The sequence below is a fragment of the Globicephala melas genome, chromosome 5 (genome assembly GCF_963455315.2).
Source record: "Globicephala melas chromosome 5, mGloMel1.2, whole genome shotgun sequence".
NCBI lineage: Eukaryota > Metazoa > Chordata > Mammalia > Artiodactyla > Delphinidae > Globicephala > Globicephala melas.
The window spans coordinates 31,339,654-31,362,008 of record NC_083318.1 but is presented as its reverse complement, the minus strand read 5'-3'; positions in this window follow the sequence as shown (position 1 = coordinate 31,362,008).

Here is a 22,355-nt window from a genome sequence, read left to right as displayed (position 1 = left end):
TTCTGTTTTGGTGCCAGTACCATACTGTGTTGATTACTGTAGCTTTGTAGTATAGTCTGAAGTCAGGGAGCCTGATTCCTCCAGCTCCATTTTTCGTTCTCAAGATTGCTTTGGCTATTCGGGGTCTTTTGTGTTTCCATAAAAATTGTGAAATTTTTTGTTCTAGTTCTGTGAAAAATACCAGTGGTAGTTTGATTGGGATTGCATTGAATCTGTAGATTGCTTTGGGTAGTAGAGTCATTTTCACAATGTTGATTCTTCCAATCCAAGAACATGGTATATCTCTCCATCTATTTGTATCATCTTTAATTTCTTTCATCAGTGTCTTATAATTTTCTGCATACAGGTCTTTTGTCTCCTTAGGTAGGTTTATTCCTAGATATTTTATTCTTTTTGTTGCAGTGGTAAGTGGGAGTGTTTTCTTTATTTCACTTTCAGATTTTTCATCCTTAGTGTATAGGAATGCCAGAGATTTCTGTGCATTAATTTTGTATCCTGCTACTTTACCAAATTCATTGATTAGCTCTAGTAGTTTTCTGGTAGCATTGTTACAATTCTCTATGTATAGTATCATGTCATCTATAAACAGTGACAGCTTTACTTCTTCTTTTCTGATTTGGATTCCTTTTATTTCCTTTTCTTCTCTGATTGCTGTGGCTAAAACTTCCAAAACCATGTTGAATAAGAGTGGTGAGAGTGGGCAATCTTGTCTTGTTCCTGATCTTAGTGGAAATGGTTTCAGTTTTTCACCATTGAGGACGATGTTGGCTGTAGGTTTGTCATATATGGCCTTTATTATGTTGAGGAAAGTTCCCTCTATGCCTACTTTCTGCAGGGTTTTTATCATAAATGGGTGTTGAATTTCTCGAAAGCTTTCTCTGCATCTATTGAGATGATCATATGGTTTTTCTCCTTCAGTTTGTTAATATGGTTTATCACATTGGTTGTTTTGCGTATCTTGAAGAATCCTTTCATTCATGGAATAAACCCCACTTGATCATGGTGTATGATCCGTTTAATGTGCTGTTGGATTCTGTTTGCTAGTATTTTGTTGAGGATTTTTGCATCAATGTTCATCAGTGATATTGGCCTGTAATTTTCTTTCTTTGTGACATCCTTGTCTGCTTTTGGTATCAAGGTGATGGTAGCCTTGTAGAATGAGTTTGGGAGTGTTCCTCCCTCTGCTATATTTTGGAAGAGTTTGAGAAGGATAGGTGTTAGCTCTTCTCTAAATGTTTGATAGAATTCGCCTGTGAAGCCATCTGGTCCTGGGCTTTTGTTTGTTGGAAGATTTTAAATCACAGTTTCAATTTCAGTGCTTGTGATTGGTCTGTTCATATTTTCTATTTCTTCCTGATTCAGTCTTGGCAGGTTGTGCATTTCTAAGAATTTGTCCATTTCTTCCAGGTTGTCCATTTTATTGGCATAGAGTTGCTTGTAGTAATCTCTCATGATCTTTTGTGTTTCTGCAGTGTCAGTTGTTACTTCTCCTTTTTCATTTCTAATCCTATTGATTTGAGTCTTCTCCCTTTTTCTTGATGAGTCTGGCTAATGGTTTATCAATTTTGTTTATCTTCTCAAAGAACCAGCTTTTAGTTTTATTGATATTTGCTATCGTTTCCTTCATTTCTTTTTCATTTATTTCTGATCTGATTTTTATGATTTCTTTCCTTCTGCTAACTTTGGGGGTTTTTTGTTCTTCTTTCTCTAATTGCTTTAGGTGCAAGGTTAGGTTGTTTATTCAAGATGTTTCCGGTTTCTTAAGGTAGGACTGTATTGCTATAAATTTCCCTCTTAGAACTGCTTTTGCTGCAACACATAGGTTTTGGGTCATCATGTCTCCATTGTTATTTGTTTCTAGGTATTTTTTTAATTTCCTCTTTGATTTCTTCAGTGATCACTTCGTTATTAAGTAGTGTATTTTTTAGCCTCCATGTGTTTGTATTTTTTACAGATCTTTTCCTGTAATTGATATCTAGTCTCATAGTGTTGCGGTCGGAAAAGATACTTGATACGATTTCAATTTTCTTAAATTTACCAAGGCTTGACTTGTGACCCAAGATATGATCTATCCTGGAGAATGTTCCACGAGGACTTGAGAAAAATATGTATTCTGTTGTTTTTGGATGGAATGTCCTATAAATATTAAGTCCATTTTGTTTAATGTATCATTTAAAGCTTTTGTTTCCTTATTTATTTTCATTTTTGATGATCTGTCCATTGGTGAAAGTGGGGTGTTAAAGTCCCCTACTCTGAATGTGTTACTGTCGATTTCCCCTTTTATGGCCGTAAGTATTTGCCTTATATATTGAGGTGCTCCTATGTTTGGTGCATAAATATTTACAATTGTTATATCTTCTTCTTGGATCGATCCCTTGATCATTATGTAGTGTCCCTCTTTGTCTCTTCTAATAGTCTTTATTTTAAAGTCTATTTTGTCTGATATGAGAATTGCTACTCCAGCTTTCTTTTGGTTTCCATTTGCATGAAATATCTTTTTCCACCCCCTTACTTTCAGTCTGTATGTGTCTCTAGGTCTGAAGTTGGTCTCTTGTAGACAGCAAATATATGCGTCTTGTTTTTGTATCCATTCAACCAATCTGTGTCTTTTGGTGGGAGCATTTAGTCCATTTACATTTAAGGTAATTATCGATATGTATGTTCCTATTCCCATTTTCTAAATTGTTTTGGGTTTGTTATTGTAGGTCTTTTCCTTCTCTTGTGTTTCTTGCCTAGAGACGTTCCTTTAGCAGTTGTTGTAAAGCTGGTTTGGTGGTGCTGAACTCTCTCAGCTTTTGCTTGTCTGTAAAGGTTTTAATTTCTCCATCAAATCTGAATGAGATCCTTGCTGGGTAGAGTAATCTTGGTTGCAGGTTTTTCTCCATCACTTTAAATATGTCTTGCCAGTCCCTTCTGGCTTGCAGAGTTTCTGCTGAAAGATCAGCTGTTAACCTTATGGGGTTTCCCTTGTGTGTTATTTGTTGTTTCTCCCTTGCTGCTTTTAATATGTTTTCTTTGTATTTAATTTTTGACAGTTTGATTAATATGTGTCTTGGTGTATTTCTCCTTGGATTTATCCTGTATGGGACTCTCTGTGCTTCCTGGACTTGGTTAACTATTTCCTTTCCCATATTAGAGAAGTTTTCAACTATAATCTCTTCAAATATTTTCTCAGTCCCTTTCTTTTTCTCTTCTTCTTCTGGAACCCCTATAATTTGAATGTTGGTGCGTTTAATGTTGTCCCAGAGGTCTCTGAGACTGCCTTCAGTTCTTTTCATTCTTTTTTCTTTATTCTGCTCTCTAGTAGTTATTTCCACTATTTTATCTTCCAGGTCACTTATCCGTTCTTCTGCCTCAGTTATTCTGCTATTGATACCATCTAGAGTAATTTTCATTTCATTTATTGTGTTGTTTATCATTGTTTGTTTCATCTTTAGTTCTTCTAGGTCCTTGTTAAATGTTTCTTGCATTTTGTCCATTCTATTTCCAAGATTTTGGATCATCTTTACTATCATTATTCTGAATTCTTTTTCAGGTAGACTGCCTATTTCCTCTTCATTTGTTAGGTCTGGTGGGATTTTATCTTGCTCCTTCATCTGCTGTGTGTTTTTCTGTCTTCTCATTTTGCTTATATTACAGTGTTTGGGGTCTCCTTTTTGCAGGCTGCAGGTTCGTAGTTCCCGTTGTTCTTGGTGTCTGTCCCAAGTGGCTAAGGTTGGTTCAGTGGGTTGTGTAGGCTTCCTGGTGGAGGGGACTAGTGCCTGTGTTCTGGTGGATGAGGCTGGATCTTGTCTTTCTGGTGGGCAGGTCCATGTCTGGTGGTGTGTTTTGGGGTGTCTGTGGACTTATTATGGTTTTAGGCAGCCTCTCTGCTAATGTGTGGGGTTGTGTTCCTGTCTTGGTAGTTGTTTGGCATAGGGTGTCCAGCACTGTAGCTTGCTGGTCGTTGAGTGAAGCTGGGTGCTGGTATTGAGATGAAGATCTCTGGGAGATTTTCACCATTTGATATTATGTGGAGCTGGGAGGTCTCTTGTGGACCAGTGTCCTGAAGTTGGCTCTCCCACCTCAGAGGCACAGCACTGACTCCTGACTGCAGTACCAAGAGCCTTTCATCCACACGGCTCAGAATAAAAGGCAGAAAAAGTAGAAAGAAAGAATTAGTATAAGTAGAAATAAAGGAAGAAAGAAAGGAGGGAGGAAGGAAGGAAGGAGGGAGGGAAGGAAGGAAAAAAGAAAGAAAGAAGATAAAGTAAAATAAAATAAAGTAAGATAAAATATAATAAAGTTATTAAAGTAAAAAAATAATTATTAAGGAAAAAACCTGAAACAAACAAAAAAACCGGACGGATAGAACCCTAGGACAAATGGTGGAAGCAAAGCTATACAGACAAAATCTCACACAGAAGCATACACATACACAGTCACAAAAAGAGGAAAAGGGGAAAAATCATAGATCTTTCTCTCAAAGTCCACCTCCTCAATTTGGGATAATTCGTTGTCTATTCATGTATTCCACAGATGCAGGGGACATCAAGTTGATTGTGGAGCTTTAATCCGCTGCTTCTGAGGCTGCTGGGAGAGCTTTCCCTTTCTCTTTGTTCTCACAGCTCCCAGGGGCTCAGCTTTGGATTCGGCCCCGCCTCTGCGTGTAGGTCGCCGGAGTGCGCCTGTTCTTCGCTTTGACAAGACGCGGTTAAAGGAGCTGCTGATTCGCGGGCTCTGGGTCACTCAGGCCGGGGGAGGGCGGGGCACGGCGTGGAGTGCGGGGCGGGCCTGCGGCGGCAGAGGCCGGCGTGACGTTGCACCAGCCTGAGGCGCGCCATGCGTTCTCTCGGGGGAGTTGTCCCTGGATCCTGGGACCCTGGCAGTGGCGGGCTGCACAGGCTCCCCGGAAGGGAGGTGTGGAGAGTGACCTGTGCTCACACACAGGCTTCTTGGTGGCGGCAGCAGCAGCCTTAGCGTCTCATGCCCGTCTTTGGGGTCCGCGCTGTTAGCCGCGGCTCGCGCCCGTCTCTGGAGCTCCTTTAAGCAGCGCTCTTAATCCCCTCTCCTTGCGCACCAGGAAACAAAGAGGGAAGAAAAAGTCTCTTGCCTCTTTGGCAGGTCCAGACTTTTCCGCGGACTGCCTCCCGGCTAGCTGTGGTGCACTAACCCCGTGCAGGATGTGTTCACGCCGCCAACCCCAGTCCTCTCCCGGCGCTCCGACCGAAGCCCAAGCCTCAACTCCCTGCCCCGCCCGCCACGGCGGGTGGGCAGACAAGCCTCTCGAGCTGGTGAGTGCCGGTCGGCCCTGATCCTCTGTGCGGGAATCTCTCCGCTTTGCCTTCTGCACCCCTGTTGCTGTGCTCTCCTCCGTGGCCCCGAAGCTTTCCCCCCCCGCCACCTGCATTCTCCGCCCGCGAAGGGGCTTCCTAGTGTGGGAGCCTTCACGGCTCCCTCCCACTGGTGCAGGTCCCGTCCCTATTCTTTTGTCTCTGTTTTTTTTTTTTTTTCTTTTGCCCTACCCAGGTACGTGGGGGGTTTCTTGCCTTTTGGGAGGTCTGAGGTCTTCTGCCAGCGTTCAGTAGGTGTTCTGTAGGAGTTGTTCCACGTGTAGATCTATTTCTGGTGTATCTGTGGGGAGGAACGTGATCTCCGCATCCGCCTTTGCTTTTGTTGTCAAATCTAAAAAAATCATCACCCAGACCAATGTCAAGGAACTTATTGCCCATGTTTTCTTCTAGGAGTTTCCACTCTTTTAAAACACTTTTCAAAGAAGAAACTGTAGACCCACATTTTGAGAGCTACTTATAACTAACTTCCCTTTGCCTTATTAGGGATACAAAAAGACAAGTTTCTCTCTAATCTCTTTATGGAGGTATACATAGCAAAAAAGGAAGCAAATAGAAGTTTTAAACAAAAATGTTTCCAACTAAAGTTTCCTTCCATGCAGACAGAAAATGGTGCAGGGACTTTGGCCATTTTTCTTAAGGACTGTGGTCATAATCTATATGTCTCATCCCAGTCAGATGTAGGGAAAGCCATTCCATTTCCAGCACAGAAGTGTCATGCCCAAATTGGGAGTTTTCCTGATCATCCTCTGTGACACTAGATTCTTGGATTTGGAGCAAGCTGGAGGGTCTGTCTGGCTTCTCCATTTGTTTCCACTCGGTGCCACAGACTGAGCGTCTAGCCCAGCTACTATTTCCAACAGCTAAGCTGCGCCAGGTTTCTAACATCCGCAATGAAATGTGGGCCCGGCACCTGGCTCGTCCATGTTTCCATGATTTGCACATCTTGCTTTCTTTGCCTAAAGCCCCCTCCCCTTCCCGCCAACCCGGCTACTACTATTTCTTTTTCAGTCTGCAGCTCAGATGCAACCCCCTGCGGGAAGCTATCCTACCTGACCTTGCCAGCCTTGGCTAGTAGCTGTCTTTGCATTTATTATGGCATGAATCCTGTTGTTTGTTTCTTTACTGACCTGACTCCTCCTTGAGGCTAGAGCTGCTTGAGGGCAGGTTGGCACCCAGCCCAGGGTCTGACATATGCTCCATCAATCAGCGTTCAATAAATACTTCCCGGGCCAATTCATTAATGATCGAGTGAGCAGGGATACCTCTTTTCCTGAGACTGGAGTGAAGTGGGAGAGGAGGCATGACAATAGAGCTGACTGGAGAGGTCAGGACAGAAGCAGAAGTTGTACTGCTCATGGGCACCTGCTTTGTCCGTGAAGGGAGGAGGTTAGGCTGCCTGCTGAGAGCAGGGGAGACAGGAACCTGGTAGGACCCTTGAGGAAAGTGGTAAAGGTTTGGAACAGCTGTTGCGGAGAACAGAAATGGAGTAGATGAGAAACCCTTGAGGGCCCAGCTAAGGAGGGAGCTCATAAATTTATAATGGAGCCCAGCAACATGAATATGCAATTTTCTCCAGAAAGACTTAGCAGACCTGAACTGGGAATAGACAACATAATGCTAGTTTCTATTTATCCATGCCTCCTATATGCCAGGATCCATGCTATATGGTTAAGATGCCCGTTCTCTATTCCTCATAATAAAGCCTGTGTGTAGGTATCATTGTTTACACCATAGGGACAGAGAAACTGATGCTTATGGAGGTTAAAAACCTAATAAAGCCACACAGCTGGCAATTGGCAGGAGCAAAGGCAAACCACAGACTGACTCCAAAGTCTAGGACCTTGTCTGGGGCCATGTCATTCCACTGATCCTTCTGTGGGTCCAGCTGGGTTGAGCTGAGCTGGGGTTGGTCATGGTGAAGGGACAAAGGAGACTAGAAACAAGGGTACTGGCTAGCGTGCTGTTAAAAAGACTAAATGTGGGCTCTGGGTAAGCTAGTATCTGAATCCAGGTGTGTTTGGAGATCTCTCAGTGGTGAGGAACTGAAGGTGTCAGTAATATCAAAGAATAGATTTTAAAAGAGTAAAGAAATAGCAGAAGGACATAGATAGGAAGATGTGGTCTGTGTTTATCCATGTGGTGATAAAGCTAAGGTGCTGCCATGGGAATGGATGTAAATGAACCAGAATGAAGGGAGTCATAGAAATACAAGATCCTTCTGTATTGTTTCTTGGAAGATTAATGCCTGGCATATTTTAGATGTTAAATATTTTCAGAGTCAGTGAATAAATAAAAGGATAAATACAAAGAGAAACTATGAAGTAGTGGGGCTTTTTTACTTGTGTGGTTTGTGGGCATGTATCACTCTTTTAGAATCCCAGTATACCCATAGATCTAATAAAATAGATGGAGAGAGAAGATGGAAGTTTGCCATCTAAAATGAAAACAAAATGCTCCCTTGAAGCGACTCTCTGATTTTGGAGAGTAGAGTCATAGAGGCTTAAATATTTGGAAGAGAGGCCTGTTTGGTTGGAAGAGAAAAGAAATTTCAGTGACAACAAAGTTATTGTTATTATGGCTGAAAAGAATGGTGATAAAATTTAGAAATCTTCTAGATACTCTTTGTTGTTTGTTCCTGTGATGTACGTGAACTAACGCCCATAAGGCCCTTCAGAAAAGATGGTATGAACATTCTATGTTTTGTGTGTTGTATCAGGGACCCAGGCTCAGTCAACACTTATGCTTTGAAACCTGTAATCAAGGCATAGAGTCGCGTTTAAGCTAAGTCATGATTAGCCTTCGCAAATGGAGTATAAAACAAGAGTCCTGATTCATGAATTAGTGTACTGTTTTCTTCTGCTGATGTCTGATTGTTAGGTATAATATATATATGCATGCCAAGCAATGAGAGATGAAACAGCATGATGTAATCTTGTTGTGTTTCAAAGAGTGAAGCCTCAAGGGTATTGGTAAACACACGGCTAAACAAAGCCTCCCAGTACACTTCTGTGTTTTACGGTTTTGTCCAAATCAAAGGAAATGTATTTACTTTGGAACAAATAATTGTGGGAAATTTCTGTAGTGTCCCTGTGGCTTGTTTTTCATGGTAACTACAATTTCCTTTGGTGTGTGAATAACATTGTATAAGAAAGCAGTACTGGACAAAGGACAAGATGAATTCCAGTCTGTAATTATAGTGTAGAGGAGTTTTACCCTAGGCTTCTTACTTCACTTTTCAGGAAATAGCCGTGGAAAGGTGCCTATTGTTCCACAGCTAACAGACTTAAGGTTCTTAGCTGGATGTACTCTTGGTGAAATATGAGAGAAAGACAGTTTCTCAACATGAATACTTAGATCATTGAAACTAAAAGACAGCCCTGGCTATCTGTATTTTGCTACCTTTGTGATTTTGCAGTAGAGAGGATGACTTCCATGCATCGTGGCTATTGGCTCTGACATTTTTTAGGTGCCTGCAAAAGCATCCAACTCATTTCTGCTTAATTGTGTGATGGTGAATAGTCATCGTAATGAGTTCCTTCTACTTAAGAATACACCCACAAGAGGAGCGCTCTAAGAAATAAAATCTAGGAACCAAGAATTTTTGTCAATCTCCAAATCATACTTTCCTTCCATTTTGTTTCTAAAATTATTAAACCTTAACACTTAAAAAATTTTTTTTTAAATGACAGAAACACTCTTACTCTGTAGATACTCTCAGATATCACCCTGCATAGCAAGAGGTGTAAAGCAAAAGGCAGAAATAGAAATGTCTCTAGTTGTCTGAAACCTGGGAAGATGAGGCAGAGAGGCCACACCCTCTGTTTTCTGAAGGCTCAGTTGATTCTTATACTATGATTAAATGTCATTATACTAATTATAAGGCATTTGTATTGTGAAACTGGCAAGCATGGGGTTAATTGATGACACTAATACAGACTGCATTACTTCAAGGCAGAAGTAATGCAATTCTTTGCGAGGCAAGAGTGCATTAGAACAGGTCGTCAGCAGAATCCCAGTGAAAGTGAGTCACAGGAAGGATGTGGACAGAACCAGCAACATGCCAAAACCTCCTAAAATTCACGAAAACATAATGTTAATATTGAATTTTATTCTGCCATAGTTAGAAGGGCATGTCGTGGTCCTTTATTGCAAGGACTAGGGGTTATAGACATATCTACACTCTAGACGTTTTCCCCAAGTTCTTCTCTTCAGAATAATGGAAGAATTAATTAAATTGATTCATTGCTATTCCTGGGAACTACTTTTATAAAGAAAGAGCACTGTATGAACCAGAAGATCCAATATGATTCATTTCATACAAAATGGAAAAGTTACAGATTATAAATCGAGATGGTTCTATGAAACACCATATATTGTCATTATGCTCTAAAAATTAGAGTATTTTAGGGAAGAGGAAAAAGAACCCACATGATTTGTAATTTATATCCTGAAGTTTCTTCCTCTTTCAGAAAAACAATTAAGAACATTTTTTTCCTTTTAAATCAACAATACACAGCCATGGGAATTGGGTGGTGGTTAATTCTTGTGAGAATTTCACTGAAAAGGCCTAACTCTATTCTATTTTAACGGTGGTTTCAAGTGATTCCCCTAGTATTCTGTATTTTCCTTGGTGATCTGTGTTAAAGCACTGTTATTAGAGCTACTTGGCTGGAAGCCAGATTGCACAGGCATTAGATATGAGTGGGTGGTCAGGAAGTGGGAATCAGTGAGTATGTTTCTTTCAAGAAGTCGGCAGTGAAGAGAAGAAAAGAGAATGGACAGGAGCTTCAGGGGGTGGTATATCAAGGGAATGCTCTTTGGGGGTGGGAAGAGAGATTTTTACCTTGCTTACAGGCTGAGGGGGAAGGACCACTGGAGAGGGAGAAAGGGAAGAATCGAGTCAGCTGACAACTGTTATGGATACTCGAGGAGGATGAAGTGGGTAAGCTCAAGCTCACCAGGTTAGCCTTGGAGAGCAGGAAACCCTTCTCTGTGCCGGGAAGGACAGAGGAGAAAATGGATGAAAATTTAAAGATATTTTGAGGAGGAATGGGGGAATACGAAAGAGCTCTCCCATGGCCTCAGCTAAGGCAAGTGGTAGGAGGATTTGAAGAAAGGGAATGATGTAGAATTGGTTTGTAGGGAATGTGATTGGGTTTCACCGAATAAAAGTACTATTGAGTAAGAAAAGGGGCCAAGTGAGATTGGATATATAGATTTTAGTGGGCCCATTCCATTTTTAAATTATTTTTAATGTCTCCAGGAACAGTTAGTACCTTGGGAGGAGAAAATGTGAAGAGGGATGTTTTGAAGACCCAGGTTGGGGATTCTTAAAGTAAGTTAAGACTGGAGAACACGGGCTGATAGAATTAATAGCACAGATACAGGTTGTAAAAAGGTCTAAAAGGGACCAATGAGTAATGAGACTAGGGAATGTCTTAGGAACTGAAGGAAAATGAGGGCAGAGAGCAGGGATTTAGCAGGGATTGGGGGGTATCATCAAAGAGGGGAATTTAAGAGTTTAAGATCCTGGAAGTGAGCAATTCTAAATTATGAATAACCAGATCTAAAGTGGCGGTCTGTTTCTGGACAGGGTAAGTAGGAGATGGAGGTGATTAAGGACATGTAAGCTAAGGGCTTGGAAGGGTTAACATCATGGACATTGAGGTGCCTACAGGGTTTGAGCTTTCACTGCACCGGTACTGAGCTCCATGATAGCACTGTTCTTTTATTATCACGTGTGTGCCTTCCCACTAGACTGCTAATTCATACAACTTGAATAAGGTCTTATTTACCTTTATATTCCTAGTGCCTGATGCAGGGTTTCACGCACCTATTAACGGAGCATAATTGTTAAGTACAGGAGTAAGAACAAAATTTGAATCAGGTATAATTTATTAAAAAAACTAAGAAATATAAATGCAACAAATGGAGAAGGGTGATATATGTGATGGCTTTGATTTCAGATGTAAGCAGATATTGGGAGATGACTGAAGAAGTAGGTTTGTGATTAGAGTATGCTCATCTCAAAGTGATGGGTCGTAAAATGAGTGGTCACTGTTAGAAAGCGTTGTGAGGGAAATGGTGTCTACAGGGACAAACCAGTATTGAGGAGAAAAGACAAAGAGGGTGTGTATGTATACTATGACAGAGGTTCCGCAGGACATAGTGGAAGAGCCTGGTGGGAGGTGCAGGAATTCATGATGTGGGGATGGAAGGAGTTGAGCCAAATTGGAAGGAGGTGTGGGAAGCGATGACAGAGGGTTGAAATTCCCCTTTAGGACAATATTCCAGTCCCAGGAAGGAGAAAGGACACTGGGAAACAGCCTGAAGATGCCACGGTGATCCTGACAGAGTTTGTTGAAATAATAATAGCTAACGTTTATTGATGCCTTCTTATGTGCTAGGTACCGTACTAAGGTATTGTACTATGATTTCATGAATTATCTCATTAAGTAATGTGAGATCAAAAATATCATTTCTGTTTTCTAGAAGGCGAAGTAGCTTCCTCAAGGTCAGGCTGTTGGCCCATGGCCGGTGTAGGGTTCACACTTCAGAGCCTGTCCTAATCATTACACATCCACCCTCCAAAATAAACCCCCAAGTTCCAACAAGTAGTGTTGCTTTTTCACAGACACTTCCCACATGTCAACCCCGGGGTGGAAGTCCTAAGAACTCAGGAGATGTCAGGCCCTGTGTTCTTTGAGGTAGTAATCAGAAGGACATTCATTTTTGTTTAGCCTGGGGTGGGTGATCTTCAAAGCCCCACAGTGAATCACAGCCTCAGAAAGTACCTCAAAGACTGAGACAATTGCAGCATGCATAGATTATTGATTTGTTTTTTTTTTCTTTCTTCAGAAAAGCCTAGATAATTATGAAAAATATTTAGCTCTGACAGAAGAAAACATGCCTTGCTTAATAACAGACTGAAAAAGACAAGGGCATTGATTAACTTCCATGAAGAGATTGTTGTGTGGGGTGTGTGCGTGCATGTGTGTGCGTGCGTGTGTTGAAGAATGGGAGACCTAACAGTTGTGTGTGGAGGCATGTTGTTTTGATAGCACTTGTCGAGGCAGAACTAAATGTTTCCCTATGGCAACAAAACTGTAGGAAGCACAGACCATATACTCTTAAATTGTAAATTGTGTCCCGTATATGTGTTTGAATGGGTTGTGTTTGCCTGGTGAGAGGGCTGAGCAAAGACGGAAGAGCCTGCGGGGTTGGTATCTGGCGTGTATAGGAGACAGACAGACTCATCCTGTATCTGGGGGCAGAGTGAGTCAGCGGTGAACAGGGAAGGTGGGAACAGGGACTCCAAGAGAGCACGAAGAGCATCATCAGGGAGCTCGAAAGGTTATCATCTGGAATAAAGAGGACTTCAGAACTGGGGGAATGCTGTCAGGAGATAGGACACATGAGTGTGGGCTCAGATGCGCTTTCCTTGCACCGGGGCTATTTCAACCACAAAGTGGTCCTTACTCCTGGGTGTATGCAAAGTGCTGTTCACCCTCTGATACCTGAGGCTAGTGGGGGTCATCTGGTTTGAAAAATGATCATAAAAAACTATATGAGACATTTTTAGTTTGTGTTTTTAGGACATGCTGTGGATTTTGTAACACTGTCATGTTAGCTTTCTCTGAGCCTCAGTATATCCGAGTGCTAATCAAGGTATTGGTTCCAGTCTGATCTTCTGCAATTCATGGATCTTGCTTGCCTTGAAGATATTTATTTCACAATTATTTGATACAATGCTAGGTAGTACACATGAAAATCTAGATCTGGACTCTGCCACTTAGCAGGTGAGTGAGACTTTAGGTCGGTAGATGAATCCCACTTACTCATCTATAAAATGGGAATAATCAAGCCTACCTCACAATATTATTGTAAGGGTTCAATGAGATTCCACAGGCAGAGTGCATAGCACAGTGCTTGTCACACAGTAGGGCTCCAATTAATATTACTTGCCCTCCCCTTACCCTTCTCTCCCACCTTGTTGCTGGTGTGATTCTGATCATGTTTGACTCAGCTGCTGCAAACCCTGTCAGTCAGACTGACTAGATTTGAAAAAAAGAATTGATATTTTGATTGCTCGAGGAAATTAGAAATGGCTATGATGGGGCTTCCCTGGTGGCGCAGTGGTTGAGAGTCCGCCTGCCGATGCAGGGGACATGGGTTCGTGCCCCGGTCCGGGAAGATCCCACATGCCGTGGAGCGGCTGGGCCCGTGAGCCATGGCCGCTGAGCCTGCGCATCCGGAGCCTGTGCTCCGCAACGGGAGAGGCCACAACAGTGAGAGGCCCGCGTACCACCAAAAAAAAAAAAAAAAAAAGAAAAGAAATGGCTATGATGAAATCATTTTTTACCATTAAAGGAGTAGCAGGAGTATATATGAAGAAGAAAAAAAATGTATAATTTTGTTTGAGAACCCAAGAAGACACAAGGGTAGTGGTGCTGAAATAGTCTTCCAAGCTGCTGTGAAACGTCTAGATCACAGCACTTTGCAATAACCACTTAGAAAAATATTTATCAAAGCTAAACATACACATACCCTGTGACTGAATTCTTTTACTCCTGGCTGTATACCCAACAGATATGAGCGCCTATGTCTACTAGAAGACATGCACAGGAATGTTCATAGCAGCTTTATTCATAACAGCCCCAACCTGAAAACAGCCCATATGCTCATCAATAGAAGAATGGGTAGATAGTTTGTGGTATTTTCACAAAACGGAATACTACACAGCAAGAAAAAGAACGACCTAATGATACACACAATCTCATGTATAAATCTCCTAGATGTGACGTTGAATGAAAGAAGTCAGTCATAAAAAATAGTTACATATTGTATGTGGTGACTGGAAACGGGCACACAGTTTTTGCAACTCCTCTCAAGAGGAAACAGTCTATTTATTCCTCCCTTGAATATCAGTTGCTGTTATGACTTGCTTTGACCCACAGACTGTGAGGGAAGTGACACTGTGTGACTTCTCAGCACTGAGCCGCAGAGGCTCGCAGCTCTCACCCTCTTGGAACGTGGATGCCCCGTGATAAAGCCCAGGATGCCCTGCTGGACACGTGTAATCCAACTGACGGTCAACAAAAACCAGCAGACATTTATTTGGGACGTGTTAGATCACAAAACACCAAACTGGGTTGCCAGATGACTGCAGCCATATGCATGACCCAAGGTGGAACAAACAGAAGAACTGCCCAGCTGAGCCTAAGCCAGACTGGCGACAAAGAATTATGAGCAAGTAGAATGGTGGTTGTTTTAAACAATTAAGATTTGGGGTGGTTTGTTATACAGCAAAGATAACCAATACAGTGTATTATTTTATTTATCTGAGGTTCAAAAACAGGCTAATCTATAGTGCTAGAGGTCAGAGTAGCAGTTATCTTTGGTGGGGACTGACTGGAAGGGGGCATGAAGAACACTTCTGGAAACGCTTTCTTTATTGAGCTGGTTTATAGTCATTAAAAAAATTCATCGAATCAGATACTTGAGCACTAGAGATTGGTGCACTTTACTATATGTAAATTATACCTTAATTAAAACACACACACAGGGCATATGATCTAGAATCTCGAGAGAAACAGGTGCTGCACTATGTGGATGAGACAGCAAGCAGGCATGTAGAGTCAGCAAAACACTAGACTGACAGACCGTTGAAGATGGAGGCCATTCATTCAAAATATACTACTACCCACCTACTTTGGACCAAGCACCGTGCTTGAATAAAACACAGTATGACCTTGCAAAATTGTACGTGCTGAGACAGACCAATGCAGACAAAGGCCAGAACTAAATGCTATTATTTTCCCATGACAAATGGGCAACTGAGGACATAAAATGTAATTAAAAACTGGATTATAAATCCCATCATGGACTTTGAGAGAGAAACTGAGTAAGTACTACTTATTAAGGTTCAGATCCATCAGCAGACCTACAGAACTGTATATCTTTCATTTTGTGTAACATAGCATGTATTTATGAGACTTGAAGATACCATTGACTTTAGGAACTGCCAAAATAGAAGGTGCTGCCCCTCTCTTGGTTAGATCATATTTTAAAATTAAAGTATTAAGTATTAATACTTTTGTCAGTGGGCTTGACATTACAGTGTACCAGAGCAGAGAGTAGCTGAACAGTTTCATTCACCCTTCATTCACTATAAATGCAATGTTAAGTTTCTAGAAAATATGTCACCACAGTCAGCTTCTACCAAAGGTAGAATTGTTCAGTGAGCTGAATGAATGCCGAGAATGAAGGCAACACAGAGCAGGACTGCGAGGTGGAGAGACGGCGTCTGATGGCGTCGTTTGAGCCCTTGCTCTAGCTGTACCTGAAGCATAAACACTTTTCCTTTATTATTTATTTATTGTTATAGCAGTTTGGGTCTGGCTTTTTGTCACTTGGAAGAATCCTAACCAATAGGGTCAGCTGGACTGGCCCTTCCACCTCCTGCCCTTCCTCGGCTGTTAGCTAAATCCTTACTACCCCTACTAGGCACAAAACTATCTGGGCTTATCTTCTTTCTTTCAGGCAACTTTATACAGAGTAAAGGTGTGGTCGATGAAAGTAGTGGCCAAAAGGTGAAAAAATGGCAACAGTGGCAGGGTCTGGAGTTTTTCTTGTTTGCAAATAGGAATTCTAGCTGTCATCTTGTCAATCACCTAAATGAGTGGTGACCAGCAGTGCCATAGTTGCTTATATGTGGATATAGCCTTACTACACACACATATATCAAAGCTGAAGTTTGAACAAACAGTGAATAACTTTTTTTTATTAACCTTTTAATCATTTAGTTAATTAACCTGTTAACGTTGTGAATTGTAACTATATTTTCTGAAATATTTAGAATTATTACTATTTATCAAGAGGTATGCTTTAGTTTATTACATGTTGCTTGTATATTTAATTTATTACTTTGTAGTAGACCCTTATATATGTGAGCTGCATATATTTTAATTCAAGGAAAATTTATGTTAGTCACTGGGAGTGACAGGAGAGGAATAAGACATGGCCTCTATCCTTAGGGAATTTATAATTTAGTCAGAAAGACAGATATATAAACTGTTTGTGGAAATCAGTCTGGACATGGTGTCATTGTCATCTAGCAGTAATATATATATAGTCTGTTGTTTGAACGTATATGTAAATAGGAGTAGAGAGTTCAAAACTAGACAGGCAGGGAGAATCTGTGATTTTCTCATATGCTGTTTTACAATCTCTTTCCTTTCCTGTCTCCCAAACTGCAAGGTGAGCACCCAACATCTTACTCAGCTTGTATTCCAGACCTTTCCATAGTGCCTGGATTAAGAAGTGTTTTGTCGAATTGCATTAATATTGTAGCTGCATCCTTGGTTCATTTAACTTTATAAATACGTCCCATATCCATCTCACTTGACCCCTGGCTGCCTTTCTATAGTTCAGAGGAAACAAGTAGATTCCTATATCCTGCCTTTTGCTTTTAACATATACTGGGCGTCAGGCCAACCAATGGCCCGGTGGACAGGCAGACAGGAGTCTAGAAAGTTTATCCAAAAGGTCAAGGAAAGGTGGATGGCCTTGGGTTTAGCCAGGCATGAGAAAAAAGGTGGGCCTAATTTGACAAGTCAAGGGTCTGGGCAGGCAGCCAAGGCAGCTCTAGGAACAGAGTCAGAGGAAAGGACAGGGTGGGGGCCAGGTGAACTGTGATTAATTCTCACGCAAAGCTCTAGCCCAGTCAAGAGCTTACTCCTTTGAGAGTAAGACCCAATCTTAGGATATGGGAAATGCAGAGAGCTCTTGAGTGAAACTGGCTGACTGTGCAGTGAAGTTCCAAGATGAATCTTAACGGGACCTCATTCTGTATTTTTCATACTGACAGCCGGATCTCATTCATGTGAACAAAGGATTACCCTTCACAGTACTTCTATAAACAGCATTTTAATTAATGAAATCACAAGTAACTATTTCCTGTTTATGTGCATTAAACAAAGTTTGCTCATAACTTTTATTTTAAGCCTAAATCCACTCATAGCTGGATGCAAACTACGTATGCATGTGTCTTTACAGGAATACCTCCTCCACTCCCCCGCCCCCCTCACCACCACCACCACCCCCGCCCCACGCACAGAGCTAGAGAGAAAATATCGAAATATCTTCAGTTCATTGGGTTAGGATCTGAAAATGTAGAGCCATGCACACTAATACTTTGAATCTTAGCTTATGGAAATGAAAATAGGATTCCTATCAGGAACACTGAATCCACTTGGTCCACATATATGTTGGGAGGCTCTGGGTCAGACTGAGAAGTTTGTGGGAACTGTTCAATATTAACCCTTGGAATTTATAGTTCACATCTCTGAACCTGATATTAAATTCCCTGAATCAGAGTTTTACATTGTGCTGTGATGGATTGGGTTTATCCTTCTGCCTTAAACAACTGAAAAGGGGGGGAGGGCAAAAATACGTGAAACAATTGTGTTTAGTTATTTAAAAATAGTACAGGACAATGATCTCTGAGAAAAGGGAAACAAATGAAGTGAACCCTGTGATTGGCCCTGCTCACTGCCTGGTGAGTGTTTCCAGACTGCAGTGCAATCTTCCCTGAGATGAGGAGAAAAAGTTTGTAGCTTGAGGAGGCCAAGGTGACTAGAATTCACAGGGCACAGTGCCAGAGAGTAGAGAGCTACAGAGAGAGACAGAAAATGCTCTGGAGATATTCAGAGGGTACCCTCAAGTCTTTAGCTGAGTACTAATCAGTGCATGTGTGTGAGGAAGATTCTGAGGCCAGGAAAAGAATCAGTGGAAAGAAGTAGGTAGAACGATCCCCAGGGCTCACACAGAGCAAGGAGTAGTTCATCTTCCCACCATTCAAAATGGAAAGACCTCTTAACACAATACATGCGGGAGAGTGCTCAGAAAGGTATTTCCTTAGTTGTGGGGTCAAGCCCTCCACTAAATGTTATTGTGGATCTGCCTGACAAACATTAAAAGCAGACCTTAAAAGGATCACCTGTTTCTAAGTAACTTAACTTTCCCAGAACAATGTTGCAGAATATTTAAAGGAATACAACAACAAAAATCCATCACTCCACAATCAAAATTCACAATGGTTAGCCCTAATAAAAAATGAGTAGACATACAAACAAATGGGAAAATGCATAATATAAGAAGGAGAAAAGTCAGTCAATAGAGACAGATCCAAAAATGACATGATCAGAAGATTAATAGCAAGAACATTAAAAGAGCTGTTAGAAATATGCTTCATATGTTCAAGAAAATAGAGGAACACATGAGCATGATAAGGAGAGACATGGAAGGAATCAAAAAGATCCATATCAAACTTCAAGAGATGGAGAGATATACCATGTTGTTGGATTGGAAGAATCAACCTTATGAAAATGACTATACTACCCAAAGCACTCTACACATTCAATGCAATACCTATCAAACCACCAATGCCATTTTTCACAGAACTAGAGCAAAAAAGTTCACAATTTCTATGGAAACACAAAAGACCCCAAATAGCCAAAGCAATCTTGAGAAAGAAAAATGGAGCTGGAGGAATCAGGCTCCCTGACTTCAGACTATACTACAAAGCTACAGTAATCAAGACAATATGGTACTGGCACAAAAACAGAAATATAGGTCAATGGAACAGGATAGAAAGCCCAGAGATAAACCCACGCACATATGGTCACCTTATCTTTGATGAAGGAGGCAAGAATATACAATGGAGAAAAGACAGTCTCTTCAATAAGTGGTGCTGGGAAAACTGGACAGCTACATGTAGAAGAATGTGAAATTAGAACACTCCCTAACACCATACACAAAAAATAACTAAAATGGATTAAAGACTTAAATGTAAGGCCAGACACTATAAAACTCTTAGAGGAAAGCATAGGCAGAACACTCTATGACATAAATCACAGCAAGATCCGTGTTGTCCCACCTCCTAGAGAAATGGAAATAAAAACAAAAATAAACAAATGGGACCCAATGAAACTTCAAAGCTTTTGCACAGCAAAGGAAAACATAAACAAGGCGAAACGACAATGCTCAGAATGGGAGAAAATATTTGTAAATGAAGCAACTGACAAAGATTCATCTCTAAAATATACAAGCAGCTCATGCAGCTCAACATCAAAAAAACAAACAACCCAATCCAAAAACGGGCAGAAGACATGAATAGACATTTCTCCAAAGAAGATATACAGATTGCCAACGAACACATGAAAGGATGCTGAACATCACTAACCATTAGAGAAATGCAAATCAAAACTACAATTAGGTATCACCTCACACCGGTCAGAATGGCCATCATCAAAAAATCTACAAACAATAAATGCTGGAGACAGTGTGGAGAAAAGGGAACCCTCTTGCACTGTTGGTGGGAATGTAAATTGATACAGCCACTACGGAGAACAGTATGGAGGTTCCTTAAAAAACTAAAAATAGAACTACCATATGACCCAGCAATCCCACTACTGGGCATATACCCTGAGAAAACCATAATTCAAAAAGGATCATGTACCACAATGTTCATTGCAGCATTATTTACAGTAGCCAGGACATGGAAGCAACCTAAGTGTCCATCGACAGATGAATCGATAAAGAAGATGTGGCATGTATATACAATGGAATATTACTCAGCCAGAAAACGAAACGAAATTGAGTTATTTGTAGTGAGGTGGATGGACCTAGAGTCTGTCATACAGAGTAAATTAAGTCAGAAAGAGAAAAGCAAATACCATATGCTAACATATATATGCAATATATGTTTAAAAAAATGTTTCTGAAGAACCTTGGGGCAGGACAGGAATAAAGACATAGATGTAGAGAATGGACTTGAGGACACGGAGAGGGGGAAGGGTAAACTGAGACAAAGAGAGTGGCACTGACATATATACGCTCCCAAATGTCAAATAGATAGCTAGTGGGAAGCAGCCACCTAGCACAGGGAGATCAGCTCGGTGCTTTGTGACCACCTAGAGGGGTGGGATAGGGAGGGTGGGAGGGAGACGCAAGAGGGAGGGGATACGGGGATATGTGTATACATATAGCTGATTCACTTTGTTATACAGCAGCAACTAACACAACAATGTAAAGCAATTATACTCCATGAGGATATTAAAGAAAAAAAGAAAAACCAGTGTTTGAGAATAAATACACCAGATGGGATTAATAGCAGATTAAATAGTACAGAAGAGAAGATTAATGAATTTGAAGGCACAGCAATAGAAACTATCCCAAATGAAACAGAGAAAGGAAAATGAGAGATAAACAGAGAAAGGAAAATGAGAGATAAAAAGATCAAAACAGAGCATCAGTGAGCCTTGGGAGCACATTAAGTTAACCTATACCTATTAAAGATACTGAATTAATAGTAAAAAATCTTCCCACAAAGAAACCCCAGGCCCAGATGGCTTTATTCATGAATTCTACGAAGCATTTAAGGAAAATATAGCACCAATTCTACACAAACAGCTTGGAAATTTCTTAAAAAGTTAAACATATATCTACCATATGACCTAGTCATTTTACTCCCAGGTATTTAACCAAAAGAAGGAGAAAGCATCTTTCTACACAAATACTTGTATACAAATGTTTGTGGCAACTTTACTTATAAAACTGGAAACAACCCATGGGCTCATCAATATGTAAATAGTTAAACGAATTGTGTTATATCCAGATAATAGAATACTACTGTAAAAAAGAACAAAGTATTGATATACAGAACAACATGAACAAATCTTAAAATCCTTATGCTTTAAGCTAGACAAAAAGGAATACATATTGCATGATTCCTTCCTAGATAAAGTTCTAGAAAATACAAACAAATCTGCAGTGACAGGAAGCAGATCAGTGGTTGTCTGGGGATGAGAGTGGAGGGAAGGATGGATTACAAAGGCCCACAAGGAAACTTTTGGGGGTGATGGAAATGTCTGTTATCTTGATTGTAGTGACAGTTTTGTGGGTATATACATATGTCAAAGCTCTCTCCGTCTTTGATGTGCCTCTCTTTTGCCACTGACCTGCTCAGCTGATGGGCTTTCCCATTTACCAGGGGCAGGTTTGGATCCAGGTTGAATTATGTGGAGTGTTCTGCTTAGTTTGTTGTGGTTCTTGGGACGTTGGCAGCTAGCAGCACCTCTGTGTTGGCCACCAGAGCCATGAAGAGGCTGTGCCTGTTTTGGATTTGTGCCTTGGGCTTCTTCTAGAGTAGCTCTATAAGACTGGAAGCCAACAGCTTGAGTCCAGCTGTCATTACTGCAGATTTCTTTGGAAAATGATGGAATGGGCAGCCACCCTTGAACTTTATATAATTCTCTTTTTTTGGAGCAAAAGTTTTCACTCAGTTAAAAATTAACTGCCTAGAGAAAGAGAAACATTTTGCTGTGCAACTTTCTAAAGTAAGTGTGAAATTTTTGAAATGTTTACACATAGATGGACATTAATGACCCCAAGTTATTCTTAATAGAAGTCAGCCTTAATCATAAGTGATCAGGAACGGCTAGAAAAGACATGACTGGTGAAAGTTAATTCCACTTAACCTTTCCATTTAACTACATCTTGGACTTCACAGTGAAATAGACTTCATAGTAGAAGAAGTAAGCAGAGATATCTAAGCAGGTGGATCTAGATACATTGAAGACTGATATTCCTGGAAGTGTAGAATCACTAGGACAAAAATCAAGTCCATGAAATTACCAGTGGCTTCCCCATTAGAGCATCCAGCATGGTCCTCCCCAAAGGGTCATCCCTCATCAGAGGAAAGACTTTTTCCCTTCCCTCCTTTCCTATTCTCACCTTGGTGCCTAGGTTTTTCTCTTCCACCTCTCACTCCAGTAAGTTTCTGTGATGCTGGTGGATCCAAGGGGACATTCGTGACACCAGGACTTTATCCTGTTGCTTTCCCAGAAAGCTTGTAAGGACCAACCATGAGGATCTTTTCTGCTAAGCAATTTTTCTGGTCTGCAACATCCTTCTGTCAAAATATCTGTCCACCAAGAAGTTCTCCTTGCTTTCCTCTCC